Raw genomic sequence first — 22,694 nt, 5'->3', positions numbered from 1 at the left:
CAAAGAGTTCAATCTTGGTTTCATCAGACCAGAGAATCTTGTTTCTCATGGTCTGAAAGTCTTTAGGTGCCTTTTGGCAAACTCCAAGCAGGTTGTCATGTGCCTTTTACTGAGGAGCGGCTTCCGTCTGGCCGCTCTAGCATAAAGGCTTAATTGGTGGAGTGCTGCAGAGATGGTGGTCCTTCTGGAAGGTTCTCCCATCTCCACAGATGAACTCTAGAGCTCTATCAGAGTGACCATCGGATTCTTGGTCACCTCCCTGACCAAGGCCCTTCTCCCCCGATTGCTCAGTTTGGCCGGGCGGCCAGCTCTGGGAACAGTCTTGGTGGTTACAAACTTCTTCCATTTAAGAATTATGGAGGCCACTGTGTTCTTGGGGTCTTTCAATGCTGCCAAAATGTTTTGTTACCCTTCCCCAGCTCTGTGCCTCGACACAATCCTTTCTCAGAGCTCTACGGACAATTCCTTCCACCTCCTGGATTGTTTTTTGCTCTGACAAGCACTGTCCACTGTAGGACCTTGTATACACAGGTGTGTGCCTTTCCAATCCCTTTCCAAATCATGTCCAATCAATTGAAATTACCACAGGTGGACTTCAATCAAGTTGTAGAAACATCTCAAGGATGATCAGCGGAAACAGGATGTACCTGAACTCAATTTCAAGTCTCATAGCAAAGTGTTGAAATACTTATGTAAATAAGGTATTTAAAATAAATAAATGTGCAAACATTTCTAAAAATCTGTTTTCGCTTTGTCATTATGGGGTATTGTGTGTAGATTGCTGATGCATTTTTTATTTATTTAATACATTTTTGAATTAAGGCTGTGACGTAACAAAATGTGGTACAAGTCAAGGGTCTGAATACTTTCCAAAGGTTCAGAAAGTTATCATAACCACTGACTTATTCCACATTTTGTTGTATTACAGCCTTAATTCAAAATGGCTTAAAAAATAAATAAATATCACCCATCTACACACAATACCAGCCATCCTACAATCTAAGCTTGATGCCCTCAATCTCACACAAATCATCAATGAACCTACCAGGTACCACCCCAAAGCCGTAAACACGGGCACCTTCATAGATATCATCCTAACCAACTTGCCCTCTAAATACACCTCTGCTGTTTTCAACCAAGATCTCAGCGATCACTGCCTCATTGCCTGCATCCGTAATGGGTCAGCGGTCAAACGACCTCCACTCATCACTGTCAAACGCTCCCTGAAACATTTCAGCGAGCAAGCCTTTCTAATCGACCTGGCCCGGGTATCCTGGAAGGATATTGACCTCATCCCGTCAGTAGAGGATGCCTGGTTATTTTTTTTAAATGCCTTCCTCACCATCTTAAATAAGCATGCCCCATTCAAGAAATTTAGAACCAGGAACAGATATAGCCCTTGGTTCTCTCCAGACCTGACTGCCCTTAACCAACACAAAAACATCCTGTGGCGTTCTGCATTAGCATCAAACAGCCCCCGTGATATGCAACTTTTCAGGGAAGTTAGAAACCAATATACACAGGCAGTTAGAAAAGCCAAGGCTAGCTTTTTCAAGCAGAAATGTGCTTCCTGCAACACAAACTCAAAAAAGTTCTGGGACACTGTAAAGTCCATGGAGAATAAGAACACCTCCTCCCAGCTGCCCACTGCATTGAGGATAGGAAACTCTGTCACCTCCGATAAATCCACTATAATTGAGAATTTCAATAAGCATTTTCTATGGCTGGCCATGCTTTCCACCTGGCTACCTCTACCGCGGTCAACAGCACTGCACCCCCCACAGCTACTCGCCCAAGCCTTCCCCATTTCTCCTTCTCCCAAATCCAGTCAGCTGATGTTCTGAAAGAGCTGCAAAATCTGGACCCATACAAATCAGCCGGGCTAGACAACCTGGACCCTTTCTTTCTAAAATGATCTGCCGAAATTGATGCAACCCCTATTACTAGCCTGTTCAACCTCTCTTTCGTGTCGTCTGAGATTCCCAAAGATTCGAAAGCAGCTGCTGTCATCCCCCTCAAAGGAGGGGATACTCTTGACCCAAACTGCTACAGACCTATATCTATCCTACCCTGCCTTTCTAAGGTCTTCGAAAGCCTAGTCAACAAACAGATTACCGACCATTTCAAATCCCACCGCACCTTCTCCGCTATGCAATCTGGTTTCAGAGCTGGTCATGGGTGCACCTCAGCCACGCTCAAGGTCCTTAACGATATTGTAACCGCCATCAATAAGAAACAATACTGTGCTGCCATATTCATTGACCTGGCCAAGGCTTTCGACTCTGTCAATCACCACATCCTCATCGGCAGACTCAATAGCCTTGGTTTCTCAAATGATTGCCTCGCCTGGTTCACCAACTACTTCTCTGATAGAGTTCAATGTGTCAAATCGAACTCTGCCTGTCCAGCATCACTACTCTGGACGGTTCTGACTTAGAATATGTGGACAACTACAAATACCTAGGTGTCTGGTTAGACTGTAAGCACGCCTTCCAGACTCACATCAAACATCTCCAATCCAAAGTTAAATCTAGAATTGGCTTCCTATTTCGCAACAAAGCATCCTTCACTCATGCTGCCAAACATACCCTCGTAAAACTGACCATCCTACCGATCCTCGACTTCGGCGATTTCATTTACAAAATAGCCTCCAATACCCTACTCAATAAACTGGATGCAGTCTATCACAGTGCCATCCATTTTGTCACCAAAGCCCCATACGCTACCCACCACTGCAACCTGTACGCTCTCGTTGGCTGGCCCTCGCTTCATTCTCGTTGCCAAACCCCCTGTCATCTACAAGACCCTGCTAGGTAAAGTCCCCCCTTATCTCCGCTCACTGGTCACCATAGCAGCACCCACCTGTAGCACGCGCTCCAGCAGGTATATCTCTCTGGTCACCCCCAAAGCCAGTTCCTCCTTTGGCCGTCTCTCCTTCAAGTTCTCTGCTGCCAATGACTGGAACGAACTACAAAAATCTCTGAAACTGGAAACACTTATCTCCCTCACTAGCTTTAAGCACCAGCTGTCAGAGCAGCTCACAGATCACTGCACCTGTACATAGCCCATCTATAATTTAGCCCAAACAACTACCTCTTCCCCTATTGTATTAATTAATTAATTTATTTATTTTGCTCCTTTGCACCCCATTATTTCTATTTCTACTTTGCTCTTTCTTCCACTACAAATCTACCACTCCAGTGTTTTACTTGCTATATTGTATTTACTTTGCCACCATGGCCTTTTTTGCCTTTACCTCCCTTACCTCACCTCATTTGCTCACATTGTATATAGACTTATTTTTCTACTGTATTATTGACTGTATGTTTGTTTTACTCCATGTGTAACTCTGTGTTGTTGTATGTGTCGAACTGCTTTGCTTTATCTTGGCCAGGTCGCAATTGTAAATGAGAACTTGTTCTCAACTTGCCTACCTGGTTAAATAAAGGTGAAATAAATAAAAATAAATAAAAAATACCCCATAATGACAAAGCACACATTTATTGAAAATTAAATACAAAAATATCTAATTTACAGTATTAGTCAAAAGTTTGGACACGCCTACTCATTCCAGGGTTTTTCTTTATTTTTACTCTTTTCTATATTGCAGAATAATAGTGAAGACATCAAAACAATGAAATAACACATACGGAATCATGTAGTAACCAATAAAGTAGTAAACAAATCAAAATATATTTGAGATTCTTCGAAGTAGCTACTCTTTGCCTTGAAGACAGCTTTGCACACTCTTGGCATTTTCTCAACTAGCTTCCTGAGGTAGTCACCTGGAATGCATTTTAATTAACAGGTGTGTCTTGTTAAAATTTATTTTGTGGAATTTCTTTCCATCTTAATGCATTTCAGCCAATTAGTTGTGTTGTGACAAGGTAGGGGTGGTATATAGAAGATAGCCCTATTTGGTAAAAGACCAAGTCCATATTATGGCAAGAACAGCTCAAATAAGCTATAAGAGAAACAACAGTCCATCATTACTTTAAGACCTGAAGGTCAGTCAACCTGGAACATTTTCTTCAAGTGCAGTCGGATGAAACTGGCTATGATGAAACTGGCTCTCATGAGAACCGCCACCAGAAAGGAAGACCCAGAGTTACATCTGCTGCAGAGGATAAGTTCATTAGAGTTAACTGCACCTCAGAATGCAACCCAAATAAATGCTTCACAGAGTTCATGTAACAGACATCTTAAGATCAACTGTTCAGAGACTGCTTGAATCAGGCCTTCATGGCCGAATTGCTGCAAAGAAACCACTACTAATGGACACCAATAATAAGAAGAGACTTATTTGGCCCAAGAAACACGAGCAATGGATATTAGACATTAAATCTGTTGTTTTTGTCTGTTGAGTCCAAATTTGAGATTTGAAATTTGTCTTTGTGAGATGCAGAGTAGGTGAACGGATGATCTCCGCATGTGTGGTTCCCACCGTGAAGCATGGAGAACGAGGTGTGATGGTGTGGGGGTGCTTTGCTGTCACTGGTTTATTTAGAATTCAAGGCACACTTAACCAGCATGGCTACCACAGCATTCTGCAGCGATACACCATCCCATCTGGTTTGCGCTTAGTGGGACAATTATTTGTTTTTCAACAGGACAATGACCGAAAACACATCTCCAGGCTATGTAAGGGCTATTTGACATGGGAGCGTGATGGAGTGCTGCATCACCCGACCTCAACCCAATTGAGATGGTTTGGGATGGGTTGGACCTCAAAGTGAAGGAAAAGCAGCCAACAAGTGATCAGCATATGTGGGAACTCCTTAAAGACTGTTGGAAAAGCATTCCTCATGAAGCTGGTTGAGAGAATGCCAAGAGTGTGCAAAGCTGTCATTCTACTTTGAAGAATCTAAAATCTAAAATATATTTTGATTTATTTAACACTTTTTAGTTTACTACATGATTCCATGTGTCCAAACTTTTTACTGGTACTGTACATAAGTATTCACACCCCTGAGTCAATAAATTGTAGAAACACCTTTGGCAGCGATTATAGCTGTCTATCTGGGTAAGTCTCTAAGAGATTTTCACACCTGGATTGTGCAACATTTGCTCATTATTCCTTTCAAAATTCTTCAAGCTCTTTCAAATTGGTTGATTGTTTGTTGATCCTTGGTGGACAACCATTTTCACATCTTTCCGTAGATTTTCAAGTAGATTTAAGTCAAAACTATAACTCGTCCACACAGCAACATTCAATGTCTTCTTGGTAAACAACTCCAGTGTAGATTTGGCCTTGTGTTTTAGGTTATTGTCCTGCTGAAAGGTGAACTTATCTCTCAGTGTCTGTTGGAAAGCCGACTGAACCAGGTTTTCCTGTGAGATTTAGCTTGTGCTTAGTTCTATTCCATTTATTTTTTATCCTGAAAAACTGACCAGTTCTTAACGCTTACAAGCATACCCATAACATGATGCAGCCACTACTATGCTTGAAAATATGGAATGTGTGTCATGTCCTGACCAGCAGAGGGCGTATTGCTTTGTCTAGGTCAGGATGTGGCAGGGGGTTTGTGTTTGTTAAATGTTGGGTGGATGATTGGGACTTCCAATTGAAGGCAGGTGTGTATAGTTGCCTTTGATTGGAAGTCCTATATAGGTGTGTGTGTTTGTCTTTGGGGTTGTGGGGAATTGTTGTGTGCACTGCGTTTGTTTGAGCCTGCCACACTGTTGCTGTTGTGAGTATTGTTTGTTGTTTTGTTTTTTCTCAAGTGGATACCTTACATGTTTTTATCAGTAATAAACATGAGTGTCCACAATCCCGCTGCGCCTTGGTCCTTCTATCTCCCATACGACATATTCAACGACAAGTATGACATTTTCTGTGACAATGTGGTACTCATTAACGTCTTGTATTGGATTTGCCCCAAACATAAAGCTTTGTATTCTGGACAAAAAGTGAATTGCTTTGCCACATTTTCTGCAGAATTACTTTAGTACCTTATTGCAAACAGGATGCATGTTTTGGAATATTTGTATTATGTAGAGGCTTCCCTATTTTCACTCTGTCAAGTTGGTTAATATTGTGGAGTAACTACAATGTTGTTGATCCATCCTTAGTTCTCCTATCACAGCCATTAAACTCTGTAAACTGTTTTAAAGTCACCATTAGCCTCATGGTGAAATCCCTGAGTGGTTTCCTTCCTCTCCGGCAACTGCGTTAGGAAGGACGCCTGTATCTTTGTAGTGATTGGGTGTATTGATACACCATTCAAAGTGTAATGAATAACTTTGCCATGCTCAAAGAGATATTCAATGTCAGATTTGTTTTCTTCTCCAATCTACCAATAGGTGCCCTTCTTTGCAAGGCATTGGAAAACCTCCCTGGTCTTTGTGGTTGAATCTGTGTTTGAAATTCAGTACTCGACTGAGGGACCTTAAAGATAATTGTATGTGTGGGGTACAGAGATGAGGTAGTCATTAAAAAATCATGTTAAACATTATTATTGCAAACACAGTGAGTCCATGTAACTCATTATGTGACTTGTTAAGCACATTTTCACTCCCGTACTTGCCACAACAAAGGGGCTGAATACTTATTGACTCAAGACATTTTAGCATTTCATTTTTTATTAATTTGTAAACATAATTACACTTTGACATTATGGGGTATTGTGTGTAGGCCAGTGACAAAAAACGAAATGTAATCCATTTTAAATTCAGGCTGTAACACAACAAAATGTGGAAAAAGTCAAGGTGTGTGAATACATTCTGAAGGCAATGTACGAGTTGATATCTGAGTTTTATTGAAATAAGTTCGGTACAAATGGCAGTGGTGTGTATGGAATCAATATACAGTATATTCCACCCCATTCAAATGCAGTGCCAGAAATGAATCATCCACTCAGAGAGAGGTGTTATGTTTTAAGGCTGTAATTCTAAACCATTTGTGGAGGTAGATGGAGATATTACTGTGCTAATATGAGACTTGCAATTTCCCATCCTATGGGATCTCAATTACATCCTTGCGGAACTGCATAGAGTGTGGCACTGACATTACTTTCCCAGTTAATGTGATGTTAATACATCCACAGAATAAGATTGCACTACAAAAAGGTTACGCGAATTAACCCGGACATAAAAATAACATGCATACATTGCCGCCCCTCTCCATGTCTTGCGTTGTCAAGATGAATAGGTTCCTAGGTGCGAGTCAAATTTCTTATTGGTAGCAGTACAAGCTGCACATTCAACGTGGTCACCTCACTCCAAACTTCCTTGTTTTTTAGGAGGCTAAAACCATGATTTGGTCAAACAATAATGTGCATTATGCTCATGATTCCTTTAATGAAAGTCTCTGCCCTGCCCCTGTGCCTGTTTCACTTGGGCCTGCTGCTGAGATGAGTGAGACACTCACCATTCCTTTCCCCCCTAGCCCTTGTTGTCCAAAGGGAATATTCCTTTCTCTCGTTTCCAGGGCAGGGACATCTGTTTTTTGGGAGATCCTTGGAAATCTGGTCTGAGGCTTACAGTCTAATAGAGTTCTCACTGCTTCCAGTATACAGAATTGATGTCATGTTGCTAGCTAGCCAGCTAGCTTCACTAATGTTGCTAGCTAGCAAGCCAGAAATTGAAGAAAGTCCTTTGCCTACAACTAGCTAGATAATTTGCTAGCTAGCAATATATAGGCTGTCCACCCACTCTGCCTAGAGTGATGAAATTAAATAAATTTTATCAAGACAAATATGAATATTAATTTTCTGAATCACTCAGTGGGGTCTTTCTCAAACATACTGTATCATTAAAATGATATCCAAAAAGTCAGATTTTGTATCCTAATACATCTGATAATAAGCACCGAGCTCTGTTGACATAACTTTTGAAGAATTTGAATGTTGTGCTTTTGTGGACTTCATAGTTAATGGGTTGCAAAAAGCTAAATTAGCATGACACAAACTGAATTAACTGTAAAAGGCTTTGCTAAATAAAAAGCAAACTTTGAGAAAACTTTGAAAAATAACAGAAATGTTCCATCCTACAAGGGTGAACTCCAATAACTTCTACACGGATTATGATAGAGACTTGAGGTTAGGACCATTGGTTTTATTAGAGGATAATCTACAGAATGAACATATTATTTAACCAATTGGTCAAAATATGCTTTTTTGATTGGACACTAAAATATGTTGAACAAAGAATTGAATTCACCTTCACCATGCTGTAACTCACGTTGCTCCCGATGCCAGGTAACCAAATGTTTAGCTTGCTAGCTAGCTAAACGGTTATCGTCGTCACTGGATAAAATAAAATAAAAATAAAAATATAGGACAAAAAACACATCACGACAAGAGAGACACCACAATACTACATAAAGAGAGACCTAAGACAACAACAAAGCATGGCAGCAACACATGAAAACACAGCATGGTAGCAACACAACATGACAACAACATGGTACTGTAGCAACACAACATGGCACAAACATTATTGGGAACAGACAACAGCACAAAGGGCAAGAAGGTAGAGACTAGAGGTCGACCTATTAATGGCATGGCCGATTAATTAGGGCCGATTTCAAGTTTTCATAACAATCAGTAATGGGCATTTTTGGACGCCGATTATGACCGATTACATTGCACTCCACGAGGAGACTGCGTGGCAGGCTGACCACCTGTTACGCGAGTGCAGCAAGGAGCCAAGGTAAGTTTCTAGCTAGCATTAAACTTATCTTATAAAAAACAATCAACCTTAACATAATCACTAGTTAACTACACATGGTTGATGATATTACTAGTTTATCTAGCTTGTCCTGCGTTGCATATAATCGATCCGGTGCCTGTTAATTTATCATCGAATCGCAGCCTCCTTCCTCAAACGGGTGATGATTTAACAAGCTCATTCGCGAAAAAAGCACTGTCGTTGCACCAATGTGTACCTAACCATAAACATCAATGCCTTTCTTAAAATCAATACACAACTAAAAAAAATTCAGTTCTGTGCTTTGTTCGAGTTTCTTAGTTTTGTATTATGTTTTGCTTATTTATTAAAACACTCACTCTCTGAACTTGCTTCCTGAATCTCAGTGCACACCCTTACAGAATAACGCCTCACATAAGGGAAGCATCAGGGAGTGTTTTTTGTTATTTGTGTCAGGTGGAATGATGTCGGGTCAGGGAGCTGCTACAGGCTTTCATGCCTCAGCCAGATCGCCAGGCTCCCCTGCCTCAGCCGGCTTGTCAGGCTTTCACGCCTTCGCCGGATTGCCAGGCTCCCCTGCTTCCAATGGCTCATCAGGCTTTTGTGCCTCAGCCGGATCGCCAGGCTCCCCTGCCTCAGCCGGTCTGCCAGGTTGCCGTGTCCCAGCCGGCGACAGGTTCTAGCGCATCAGCAGGGGTGACCGGTCCGCTCCTGAACCCTGGGATCGTATTTTTGGTCGGCGTCCTGCGGCTGGAGCCACACGTCGGGGAGGAGGTACTGTCGCGTGTGCTCCCTCTCCGGCCTCTTGATCTCCAGGCTGCTCGTTATGGCGCACACCTGTCACCATCATTATGCGCACTTGCGCATCATCAGACTCACCTGGACTCCATCACCTCCCTGATTACCTTCCCTACATATGTCACTCCCTTTGGTTCCTTCCCCAGGCGTTATTGTTTTTGTTATTGTTTCTGTTCCTGTGTCAGTTCTGTGCGTTTTTCATGTTTCTTAGTTTTGTACTATGTAGTGTTTATTTATTAAAACACTCACTCCCTGAACTTGCTTCCCAATTCTCAGAGCACATTATATACAAATATTCCCTTTGGACGGTAAGATGAAACGACTCAATAGTGCCATCTGCCGACCTTTGAGCTATCTCCCCTCATGCTCTGGGAGAAAATGTGTTCTGGTTGTAGGCTATAACATTCCAAAATCCAGCTTTGGAAGCTACTGCTTAAAAATCTGCACTGCTGAGAATGTGCACAGAATCACGGAATCCAGACATTAAAAAGGAATTCAACAATATTCAAAATGTGCTGAACTTATTAGAAAATGAAATACTTATACCAAGTTTATCATAACACATGAACAGAAAGCATCAGTGATTTGTATTTCCTGCAACCTTCTGAAGAGGCAACTGCACGGGAATGCCCCTGTCTGTGTGTGTGCGGTGTGCCTGTCTACAACTTTGTGTAGCCATTAGCGACGATGCTAATAACTGTCTACTGGTAGATAGGCATCCCCAAAAACCTTCTCAAATAAATGTTAACTAGCCTTTGCCTACCTGGCAGAATGATATGATGATTACTTGCAATTAAAGGGTAACTACACTCCAAAATCAAAATGTTTTATATTATTCCCAGACCTTAAAAGGTGGTCTCCTGGTATGGTTTAGACAAAATTAGACAAAAAATCTAACAGATTTTAGAGGGCCATACTACAACTGCCAATTTTTTTTATCTATACATTAAATTTACTGTTGGATTAATGCATTGCTACTAGTAGTGGATTTATGTTTAGAGTTAGTGAGTCCCATAGGGCGGCGCACAATTGGTCCAGCATCGTCTGGGTTTTGCCGGTGTAGGCCGTCATTGTAAATAAAAACTTGTTCTTAACTGACTTGCCTAGTTATATTAAATAAAGGTTAAATTAAAGGTTAAATTAAAAAATATATAATAATTAAAGTGATCTAGGTTAGGGGTCCTCAAAGTGGGGAGGTACTGCTTTAAAATAAATAAATATATATATACATACACACACACACACACACACACACACATATACACACACACACACACACACACAAATATGTATATTACTAACAACAACATATTAAACACATTTTGGCTAAGGGATCCGTGGAATAAGTTTAGAGTGTGTAATACAATACAATACAATACAATGCAATATTATTCATCTCTTATGTTCTTAACCCTGGCCAACATGGGCCTGGGGATATTGGTATCGACAGCACTCCACAATTTTTTACATAAATGCACTGTAATTTAAGCTTTAAAACTGCAATGTTTTCTGTCTGCCCCCTGGAAAATGTGCGGAATTGCAGGATACTAGCTTTAAAGCTGTACCAACAAAACATTTCTCTGCTCCATGACAAAATGTGTACAATTACAGGAAATTTCCTTGGAAACAACATAATTATCTCTCCGATGCGGGCCAAGAAACGGGCCTTTAAAATGTTCCTTCCCAGTGCCCGAGCCCTATATCCGAGACATGGTTCATCCAGCCATGCACTGCAGAAGTCATAGTAAAACTCCTTGTGTGCTATGTTTATCTCACTCGAGTTGTGTTCTGATTATGAGGAGGTCCCTGATGAATTTGCTATCACAAAAGGGTTCTCCAGACCCGAAAGGTTTGAGAACCACTGTTCTAGCTAATTTGTTTTGAGTTTTCACTTACTCAGGTGGTGAATTAGCCCCAAATAAATTAGCCTATGATATGTGACTCATTTCAGAAAACTAGGCGTATGTCGCACGTCACTACTTCACAGGAGAGACATTTGAACATAAACTATTTTTTTTAAATCTAAATGCGTTTTTTGGCAGAAAGGCCTTCTGGAACATGTGAACTGTCATGTGCCTTAATAACAAACTTGTATGTCATCTGTAAATCCGAATAAAATTGTTAAATTACGGGCCTAGTTGGTTTAGCCACAGAAAAAGTCAGCAACCTTCCTGCTAGCCATGAGTGGCTGAGATAGTAAGTGGGCTGGACATGCCGAGAGACGAGTTCGGATTGGTCTGCCATGTAGTACGCTTCTGTCTATTTGAGTTGGTCAGTATGTGTAGGTAATCCTGTCTAACGCAGCTTTTAAAATATATATATTGCCTAGTAGAACTGCATAAGTGTTGTTCTCCACTTTCTGGAGGACTGAGTTTTGAAATCAGTGGAATTAGACTCCACTGTGCAGGTAACCATTTCAAAAGAATTTGAATGATGTCACTGTGACAACTGTTGATAGATGTAGCTAGTAAAGAGCAAAGAAAAACTGACGAATTTACGAACGCTCAACACCCGTTGAATATGGCTGGTGTCAGTAAACGTTGGCAAAAAAGTGTAAATTGTTGCCAGCAGCACAGTTGCAGTCACCAACACTCTAGATAAAATAAATATAGCCTAAACAGCTCTGCTAGAGCGAGTAAAATGGTCAGTGAGCGGTTTGTGTCTCATTTGTGTCTGGAAGTAGCTAGCAAGCTAGCCAACATTAGCCAGTTAGCTTGGGTGCTTGACTGCTGTTGTTAGGACAGAATGCTCTGATCAATCCTCAAAGAGATGGGTGGGCTAAAGATTAAGAGGGTGTGAACAATGCTGAATGGGTGTAGACAGAGAGGAGGTATCTCTATTTAACTACATACAATTCTGGAGCCCTATTTTAACAGTAAAACATAACAATAGCCTAATTGTCAACCCAACACTCTTGACAATCACTGGATTAGGTGCACATCAAAATATTTTGAATCATGCATTCCTGCATGGACATGTTACATGCTTAGAAAAAAAGGTGCTATCTAGAACCTAAATGGGTTCTTCGGCTGTCCCCATAGGAGAACCCTTTGAATAACTAGTTTTGGTTCCAGGTAAAAACTTTGTTCAGTTCCAGGTAGAACCCCTTTCAGTTCCATGTAGAACCCTTTGCACAAGGGTTCTTCTATTGGGACAGCTGAAGAACCCTTTTGGAACCCTTTTTTCTAAGAGTGTAAATGAAACAATGTTCTTCTTGAATACTCTCTCAGTGGTCTGTTACACCTCTTAATCAAGCACTGTGAATGACTTTCTAAAACGGTTACACATTTTTCCTACTGCGACCAAATTATGGGCTGGTGCCAACAACTGAAAAAGTTGAAAATGCTGCCCTGGTCTGAAGCATCTTCAATTATGCGTGGTGATTAACAAAATTATTTATCACCTTAAAGCTTTAATTAGTATACAGTACTAACTGTTCATTATAATCCCCCCACATTTCCATTAAACTGTGAACCAAGCAACATAGAGAACATAGAGTACTCTCTTTTCTTACTGAGAGGACACTGAAAGCCTGCATATGTTTTACAAAGAGTGGAACATACAGTTCCATAAAAAATGGAGACTGAAAGAGACACATACTTTTGTCGACCATCACCCCCCATTCATTATTATGAGATACGGCACCATTCATTATTATGAGATCTTGCTCAATCTAAATGTAATGTTCAGTTCTGTGATCTTAACCTTCCTATTGCGAGTGTGTATGGTTGAGAATGGGGGACATTGATAATGCAGTAAAAGAAAACATAAGTGGAATAGAGGTGCTTGTAACGTGTGAGCTAGCAGCGCAGTGTACAGTATGCAGAGGTCAGGGCCTGTCAGATGCTATCTTCACAAACACAACTGCATAAGAAATTCACATAACAGTAAATGTAACCTTCTAGCAACTGGAGGCACACTGCCAGAAATAGGGTGCTGAAACATAGACGTTAAAACCCAGTAGATAGTGATAGCGTTGACGTCATCAACATATTCCTATGGAAAACTCCTGATGGCGGATGAAGCCAGAAGTATTTGAATTTGAAGTGTGCCATATTTCTGAATGGGGCTGAATGGCACCAAACAATTGCTATGGATCATGGTGAAGGTGGCCCTAACTAGCAAAGGATCTTGGTCAATGTAGTCATTTTCATCCTGCCTGAGAGAGTCAGCCTTAATGCCTCCTTGTAGCCTGCCTGCCCGTGATTGGTCTGTGTCAGCAAGTGGTTGTGTGTAATGACACATGTAGTAGTCAGAATGGATCACTATTTAATAAAATATCTTAATTTGTAGCGAAGTTAAAATAATTCACTGTGGGGATGAAACTTATTTTAGAGCCCAAAAACGTCAGTCTAAAAAAGAAAAGGTTGTTTAGCAGTTCTTGCGATCGTAATTTAGATAAGCTTTCTAGGGCAGACCAGGCCTTTTGGCATTGCTAGGTTTCTACGCAGTAGCCGACCAGCAGAGCTCATGACTTCAAGCTCCAGACCCGAAAACTGGGGGCCTGATTGAAAAAAGTATGAGGCAATGGTGTGACACTGGCATGTATTACAATGCAGCAATACAGAGAGTAACACAACGCAGCCATGCAACTGCTACTGCTACTGGGCTATACTTGGGACAATGCAAGTGGCAAACCCTGAGACATACCAGAAAATCAAGATTTCTAGGGAGTTTTGAATTGAACTTTCTTACAGTGCTCAAAGAAGCACCTGTGAAATTCCTCTCCTGCAGGTGGATGTTGAAATTACTGACAGGAGGTAGGATTTCAAAGATGAAGGAGTGGAATATGCAAAACCGCAGATTATGGAAAGAGAAAGTTTAGAAGTGTGAATGTGAAATATGGAATAGATTATGCATACAGGAAGATTGAGAGCTATGGGAGTTGAGGTTATTCGAGAATTGACATATGTTTTTATTTATTTAAAAATACATAACTTTAAATGGAAAATATGTACAGTATTTGTAAACATTACCCATATGTTTCTGAATGTATGTTAGGTCTATGAAATTGATTTGTCAATAATTAAGAGAGCAGAAAACAGAGACAAAAATGTGCTCTGTATTTGCTACTGGAAGAAGCAATCACAAAACACAATGGCTTGTATGTACAAGCTCCAAATATTATTCAGCCCCAATCTGACTGCCTTGGGAGCCTTGACCAAAACTCAATTTCCAGAATACATATTGAATCCTCTGAGGCATTCCTCTGAAAGGAAGTCTCCAAGTCTCAAAAACTGTACTTCAGCCCAAGTCACTACCCCGGTGTAACTCAAATTTATACTTCACACTTTTTGAAGACATAAATTCTACATGACATGTTTTAGATTTCTGTTTAACTGGAAATTGCTACTGTTATAATATAGTTTGCGAGGGTTTGCGCAGTATCTGTCTTGCGTGACAGGCCAACATGCATGTCCTCTTTTAGGCTGATGCGGGTGGCCCTGGACTCAGTCGAGTCTCTACTACAGTATATAAAGTGCCTTCCCAAAGTATTCATACCCCTTGACATATTCCACATTTTGTTATGTTACAGCATTAATTCAAAATGGATTACATTTCTTTTTTTCCTCACCCATCTACACACAATAGCCCACAATGACTAAGTGAAAACATGTTTTTAGAAATTGTTCCAAATGTATTGAAAATTAAATACAGAAATATATCATTTACATTAGTATTCACACCCCTGAGCCAATACATATTAGAATCACCTTTGGCAGTAACTCTCTTAGAGCTTTGGACACCCGAATTGTACGATGTTTTCACATTATTATTGAAACATTTTTTCAAGCTCTGTCAAGTTGGTTGTTGATCATTGCTAAACAGACATTTTCAAGTCTTGTCATTGATTTTCAATCCGATTTAAGTCAAAACTGTAACTAGACCATTCAGGAACATTCAATATCATCTTGGTAAGCAACTCCGGTGTATATTTGGCCTTGTGTTTTAGGTTATTGTCCTGCTGAAAGGTGAATTTGTCTCCTAGTGTCTGTTGGAAAGCAGACTGAACCTAAAGATGGCGCCGGAGGGTAGGGCTGCCGTCTTATCGACTCTTAACCAACCATGCTATTTGTATGTTTGCACAATATGTAAGGAAGTCTAAGGGTTTTGCTCGCCTGAGATAGAGTATCTCATGATAAGCTGTAGACCACACTATTTACCAAGAGAGTTTTCATCTGTATTTTTCGTAGCTGTCTGTATACCACTACAGACAGAGGCTGGCACTAAAACCGCACAGCTGTATTCTGCCATAAGCAAAGAGGAAAATGCTCATCAAGAGGCGGCGCTGCTAGTAGCCGGGGACTTTAATGCAGGGAAACTTAAATCAGTTTTACCTCATTTCTATCAGCTTGTTAAATGTGCAACCAGAGGGGAAAAAAATTCTAGACCACCTTTACTCCACACACAGAGAAGCGTAAAAAGCTCTCCCTCGCCCTCCATTTGACAAATCTGACAGTAACTCTATCCTCCTGATTCCTGCTTACAAGCAAAAATTAAAGCAGGAAGCACCAGTGACTCGGTTTATAAAAAAGCGATCAGATGAAGCAGATGCTAAACTAAAGGACTGTTTTGCTAGCGCAAACTGGAATATGTTAAGGGATTCTTCCAATGGCATTAAGGAGTACACTACACTAGTCATTGGCTTTATCAATAAGTGCATCGAGGATGTCATCCCCAAAGTGACCATATGTACATACACCAACCAGAAGCCATGGATTACAGGCAACATTCGCACTGAGCTAAAGGGTAGAGCTGCCACTTTCAAGGAGTCTAACACAGAAGCTTATAAGAAATCCTGCTATGCCCTCCGACGAACCATCAAACAGGCAAAGGGTCAATACAGGACTAAGATTGAATCGTACTACACCGGCTCCTACGCTCATCAGATGTGGCAGAGCTTGCAAACTATTACAGACTACAAAGGGAAGCGCAGCCGCGAGCTGCCCAGTGACACGAGCCTACCAGACAAGCTAAATCACTTCTATGCTCGCTTCGAGGCAAGTAACACTGAAACATGCAAGAGAGCATCAGCTCTTCCAAATGACTGTGTGATCACGCTCTCCACAGACGATGTGAGGAAGACCTTTAAACAGGTCAACATTCACAAGGCCGCGGGGCCAGACGGATTACCAGGACGTGTACTCCGAGCATGCGCTGACCAACTGGCCAGTGTCTTCACTGACATTTTCAACCTCTCCTGTCTGAGTCTGTAATACCAACATGTTTCAAGCAGACCATCATAGTCTCTGTGCCCAAGAACACTAAGGTAACCTGCCTACATGACTACCGACCCATAGAACTCACATCTGTAGCCATGAAATTCTTTGAAAGGCTGATCATGGCTCACATTAACAACATTATCCCAGAAACCCTAGACCCACTCCAATTTGCATACCGCACCAACAGATCCACAGATGATCCAATCTCTATTGCACTCCACACTGCCCTTTCCCACCTGGACAAAAGGAACACATATGTGAGAACACTATTCATTGACTACAGCTCAGCGTTCAACACCATAGTGCCCTCAAAGCTCATCTGTAAGCTAAGGACCCTGGGACTAAACACCTCCCTCTGCAACTGGATCCTGGACTTCCTGACGGGCCGCACCCCAGGTGGTAAGGGTAGGTAACAACACATCCCCCATGCTGATCCTCAACACGGTGGCCCCTCAGGGGTGCATGCTCAGTCCCCTCCTGTACTCCCTGTTCACTCATGACTGCACAGCCAGGCACGACTCTAACACCATCATTAAGTTTGCTGATGACACAACAGTGGTAGGCCTGATCACCAACAACGATGAGACAGCCTATAGTGAGGAGGTCAGAGACCTGACCATGTGGTGCAAGGACAACAACCTCTCCCTCATTGTGATCAAGACAAAGGAGATGATTTTGGACTACAGGAAAAGGAGGACTGAGCACGCCCCCATTCTCATCGACAAGGCTGTAGTGGAGCAGGTTGAGAGCTTCAAGTTCCTTGGTGTCCACATCACCAACAAACTAACATGGTCCAAGCACACCAAGACAGTCATGAAGAGGTTACGACAAAACCTATTCCCCATCAGGAGACTGAAAAGATTTGGCATGGGTCCTCAGATCCTCAAAAGGTTTTACAGATGCACCATCGAGAGCATCTTGACGGATTGCATCATTGCCTGGTATGGCAACTGCTCGGCCTCCGACAGCAAGGCACGACAGAGGGTAGTGCGTACGGCCCAGCACATCACTGGGGCCAAGCTTCCTGCCATCCAGGACCTCTATACCAGGCGGTGTCAGAGGAAGGCCCTAAAAATTGTCAAAGACTCCAGCCACCCTAGTCATAAGACTGTTCTCTCTGCTACCGCACGGCAAGCGATACCGGAGCGCCAAGTCTAGGTCCAAGAGGCTTCTAATCAGCTTCTAACCCCAAGCCATAAGACTCCTGAACAGCTAATCAAATGCCTACCCAGACTATTTGTATTTCAGCTTTTTAATTAATTTGTAAACATTTCTAAAAACATCATTCCACTTTGACATTATGGGGTATTGTGGGTAGGTCAGTGACACACAATCCCAATGTAATCCATTCTAAATTCAGGCTGTAACACAACAAAATGTGGAAAAGTCAAGGGGTGGGAAGACGTTCTGAAGGCACTGTAGCTAGCGTATCCTCAGTATGGTTTCTGCACCACCACCTTCTCTACCACCAACGTGTTACTGATGCCTGTGAGTCAGAGGATTTGTTAGATGTAGCTAAGCTCAGCTCCCACCTTATTCCTAGGGTATTATCCTCAGGCATCTTTCTCTTAAACCCCAGAGTCTGCTCCAACTTCTCCACTGCATAACGCCGGATTGAGCAGATGCTGAATTAATACTCTGTCTGTTAAAATTCGAGGTAATTTATTTCTAAGTACTGTGTCCTGTTTGAGAATGGTTGGAGTTAAACCCTGTTCCGTATTCTAATACTTCTACACTGCTATTAGGGTTGATGACGTAAAACTTCCTAAGTATTTTCCTAGAATCTAGAGCTGGATATTTCATACAAATATTAGTGTGGTGACAGTACCCTGCACCTACACAACCATTACACCCAACAACAACAAATACTATTAATCAAAATGAATCTCATGAGAGCATAATCTATCTATCTATCTCTTTGGAAATATATGACGACAAGTTAATGTGCAGCACGGCATGATGAATAATGTCTATTGCTAAGAAGATTACAACCAGGAGTGACCACAGTGGAGCCAGCCATCTTACATAAGCTGTAAGTAATTGAGGAATATGTGTTCAAAACCCTTACACAAAGGCTTACGGCTTCACAGTCAGGTTCTGATAAATAATTGATAGTGACAGTATTATTATGGAAAACAGAAAAAACAAGGACAAAAATTATTCATGAATTCCACATAAAAACGAAATCCCAACGATAATGTATAGACAGTACTTTAAATGGTCTAGGGTGGGTATTTTTAGTGAAGGAGGAGCAGGAAATAGATGAAAGTACTTCCCAGTTCAGAATGGTACAGTACATGATACGTCCATTCCCTCTCCCTCAAAGCACTGACAGTGAGGGCTCTGAGTTATTCATGAGCCTCTGCTGCCAAGGAGTATTAAATGAAAGAGGATGACTGAAAGGTAAAGATTCTGCTGAGAAAAGCAAATTACAAATCAAAACAAATCAAACATAGGTGCACCCACCCATTGACTTTACAGAAATAGCTGTTTGCCTCGACATCAACAATTAATGCCGTGCTGCCCTAACCTCTGCGTCACTCTGGGTGTCAGGGGAGAATGCCAATCTTTCTTCTGTTTCCGATAAAGGACTGAAACGGAGACCGCTTATCATGTTCTTTCATCACCCGAAAGGTTATTCAGTAAGTTCTAATAACTTGGTGTGAAATGTTGAGGGCAGTTTTTAAGGATTGTGGCAGCACCAGAAATAAATCACGGTGGTTCCTGTCACATAGATCAGCCTCCACCCACACTCCAATCAGTCTCCATCAGCAGGTGAAGGTCACCAGTCTGTCCTCTTTACTGTACCTGGCCTCCTGCAGACCTACCACATGTCCCCCTCCCTGCTTCTTCAAATATCCTCGCAAGATATGTTGGCATTCTGCAATCCATTGGAGATGGATTCTTCAAGTGAAAATATATATTGATGATGTCTGTATTTGATCAATCAGAAATAAACCCTTTTGAAGAATTGTGCAGATCAGGAAAAATCTGTTTTTTTTCTTTTACAGTTTTCAAGGACATTTTAGCTGTAGGTGTTCTTGATCAGAAGGTTACTCCACGCAACCTTGCCTTTTGAAAATGGTATTAAATTGTAATTTTGCTAAATGCATTGTGGCATTGTGTGCATCAAGGATGCATCAAGGAACCTTTGTTGATATCTCCGGGGAGTCTAAAAAGGGGGTTATTATCTTTCACTTCCACAACAAGGGTGACATAAAGCATGATTCAGTTGGCAATGAGCCATCATTAACTAATTGCAAGAACATTTCCTTCCATTCCAATCACCGAACAGGGCCATATAAGTAAGCACCATTGCTCACTTTCCTCCCTATATTCTAGTACTGAACATTCCAAAAATGCACTTCCTGAAGACATCACTGAGAATGTAGCCCACATGTCACAATAACATCCTGGCTGCCTGCTGGCTAGCTGGCGGATGGCCAGGGAAGCATTTCACTTGAAGTATGCGAGGGACTGACAGGCGCCTGAGCAGCAACACAGCATTCATTAAAACATCTGTGGCCGTGAATACAGAACCAGCCCGGCTCATATACACACCTGCAGCTATTAACACTGCCAAGATCCCGGGCGTGAGGACGGGTGGAGGGAGAGTGGAGCTGGCTGAACTGGCGGTCTGATATCACAGGCCTGACCCCTGCAGACAACACTGAGCTCAAGATGTTAAACCTCACGAGCCGCTCCATCTATCACTGTTATCTCTCTCTATCGCCCAAGTGAAGATTAGGCCTCAGCTAGATGCTTGCCCTGGCCTGCTGGCCTGCACTGAACTCACTGCCGTGCAGCTTCATATCCCAACGAGGGGAACTGGGGGGAACATGCATAATGCATGATACCTTAGAGAAATGTCATGTCTACTCAACTTATAAGACAACTCAGTGATAGTAGCATTGGTGAGACAGTTATAGACACAGACAATTACACCCCATCCGTGTTGTCATTCGGATCATGTGTCTATAATATGCATACATTTGTCAGCGAGAAGCAGCATGGCCAATATTTTCCTCTCTAGAACAATGACCAAATGGATCACTTATTTTATGTTCTAATTCATTTCCCGTGGATGGTGGAAGATGGAGTGATTTCACATCTGTTGCAATTCGGTGAGAGCTGGCTGAATGGTCAGGCCGTAGTGGGCCACTGCCAGTCTGTCTGCTGGGCATGAGCAACTGAGGGGGCCCATATGTATTCTCTCAATGGCCCTCCTGAGACTAATCGACAGGGCTGCAGAGACGTGGCAGATTTATTAAGTCACTGCTTTAGAAATGAAGCCACAAAGTGGTACATTAATCATTGTTTTGCCAGACTAAGTGACTGAAGAGCGTGATCATGGAATAAATATGTTGAGTTACATTTCAAAGAAAAACAGCTAATGATACATTATGCTTTGCCTTACTGTCAGGGCTTGAACTTTATGGTAATCATGTCAGAAGAGAGGAGGGTATATATTTCCTGCCAATCATGACAGCAGACTTGGGTGTAGTTAACAAGAACTGTTCCTGTTGACCAAAGTCCCACCTTACCATTATCGAAGTTAAAAGCAGCACATATGCATAACAGATCTGACGCACACATGAACACACACACTGCCTGTCACACACACACACAGAGAGAGAGAGAGAGAGAGAGAGAGAGAGAGAGAGAGAGAGAGAGAGAGAGAGAGAGAAATCAGCACCGTGGACAGCTCATGCACAGGTTGTTTCAAACAGAAATACGTTGTACCGCCTTAGGAGGGTATAGGAGCTACCCACTGGAGTATGACATGTTCAGCAATTAGGCTATAGACTACCTGAACAACTTCAGAAAACCCAGAAAGGGAATACGAAATAGGTTCAAAAGCTGGGTGAAATCCAGTAACATTCACCAAGCTACCCCGTTCTGTGACGCAAGTTGAAACAAAACCCCATAGTCCGCCGAGTCTTCCGTTAACAGGAAGGAGCGTTGGAAAGCACTAGTGCGCCAACTGTGAAGGTATGAGGCGGGGAGATCAATTAAAACGCTTGCTATACTGACAAAACTACAACGGATAACCTTCCATTTTGAATGTACTGACAATATGCTTTGAAATGCAATTCCGAGTGGCAAATGCTGCTTGTACTGAAGTGTAGATCCGAGAATGAAGCGCGCGAAATGCTGCCACCGACTGTTTTTTTTTTGGGGGGGGGGTGAATATGAACTTTATCTTCATATACCCGGGAGATAAAGCATTCATTTGTGTTCTATGAACTGGCAATCTAAGGTTGTTCATGAAAATGCGCAAATCAACCAGCTGTGGTGCGACTAGGTAGCCTAGCCTAGGCTACTAGTTATACCTGCTGCTATGCGTTTACTCAAATTATAAGTGGAGTGAACGCATTCACCACCGAAGTAGGCTAACATTCGTCATTCACATAATAACTTTCATGCAACCTTACCTTCAACAGAAAAGACAGGACAGATTGCTTCAGGCGAATGGAAAGGTTCTTAAAAACCAGGAGGATGGAGGAGACGATGACAGTGGAGACGTCCGGGACACAGGGATCTCAAGCCGCTTTTGGTACAGAACCGCTTGATGTCCGAACTGTTTCTCAAGTGAGTCTGGCTTTTTACGGCAGAAAAACGCCACACCATAGACCCCTCCCCCGTATAAATCACAATCTGTATCAAATAATGGTTGTTCACATGAATAGGCTATACTAATTATCTCAACACAATTTGAATATAACATCAGACTATTGAATATGAAGATGAATTTGTGGTGCAGACTTCACAATAGCCCATCTATTTAAAGTGTAGGCTAATCCTTCATAAATTGGGACAACTTGTTGCCCATTTTTAGTGAATGACAAAACTACAGGAGGCTATAGCCTACACCTATCCTAGCCTACCACCAACATTTATCAATCAGCAATGTTCTATGCCGCACCTTTGTTATGTCCATTTACAGCAATGTGTCCATACAACCTGGTCTCATAGACTAGACGTAACATATTAAATCAGGGACACATTAGTATGATATGTTAC

At 41.9% G+C, this 22,694-nt stretch overlaps 1 protein-coding gene across 2 annotated transcripts in view; it reads right to left on the bottom strand.

Moving 5' to 3' along the window:
• The window catches only part of LOC115150882 (contactin-4), an 89,048-nt gene extending 66,802 nt beyond the window's left edge, over positions 1-22,246 (bottom strand). For both annotated transcript variants that reach the window (XM_029694670.1, XM_029694671.1), the window contains exon 1: positions 22,106-22,246. The gene's annotated coding sequence lies outside the window, so the exon portion shown is untranslated. The remainder of the gene's footprint in view (positions 1-22,105) is intronic.
• Between the last annotated feature and the right edge of the window lie 448 nt (positions 22,247-22,694).

This window comes from Salmo trutta, chromosome 16 (genome assembly GCF_901001165.1).
Source record: "Salmo trutta chromosome 16, fSalTru1.1, whole genome shotgun sequence".
Taxonomy (NCBI): Eukaryota; Metazoa; Chordata; class Actinopteri; order Salmoniformes; family Salmonidae; genus Salmo; species Salmo trutta.
This window is presented reverse-complemented; position numbering and strand designations above follow the sequence as displayed.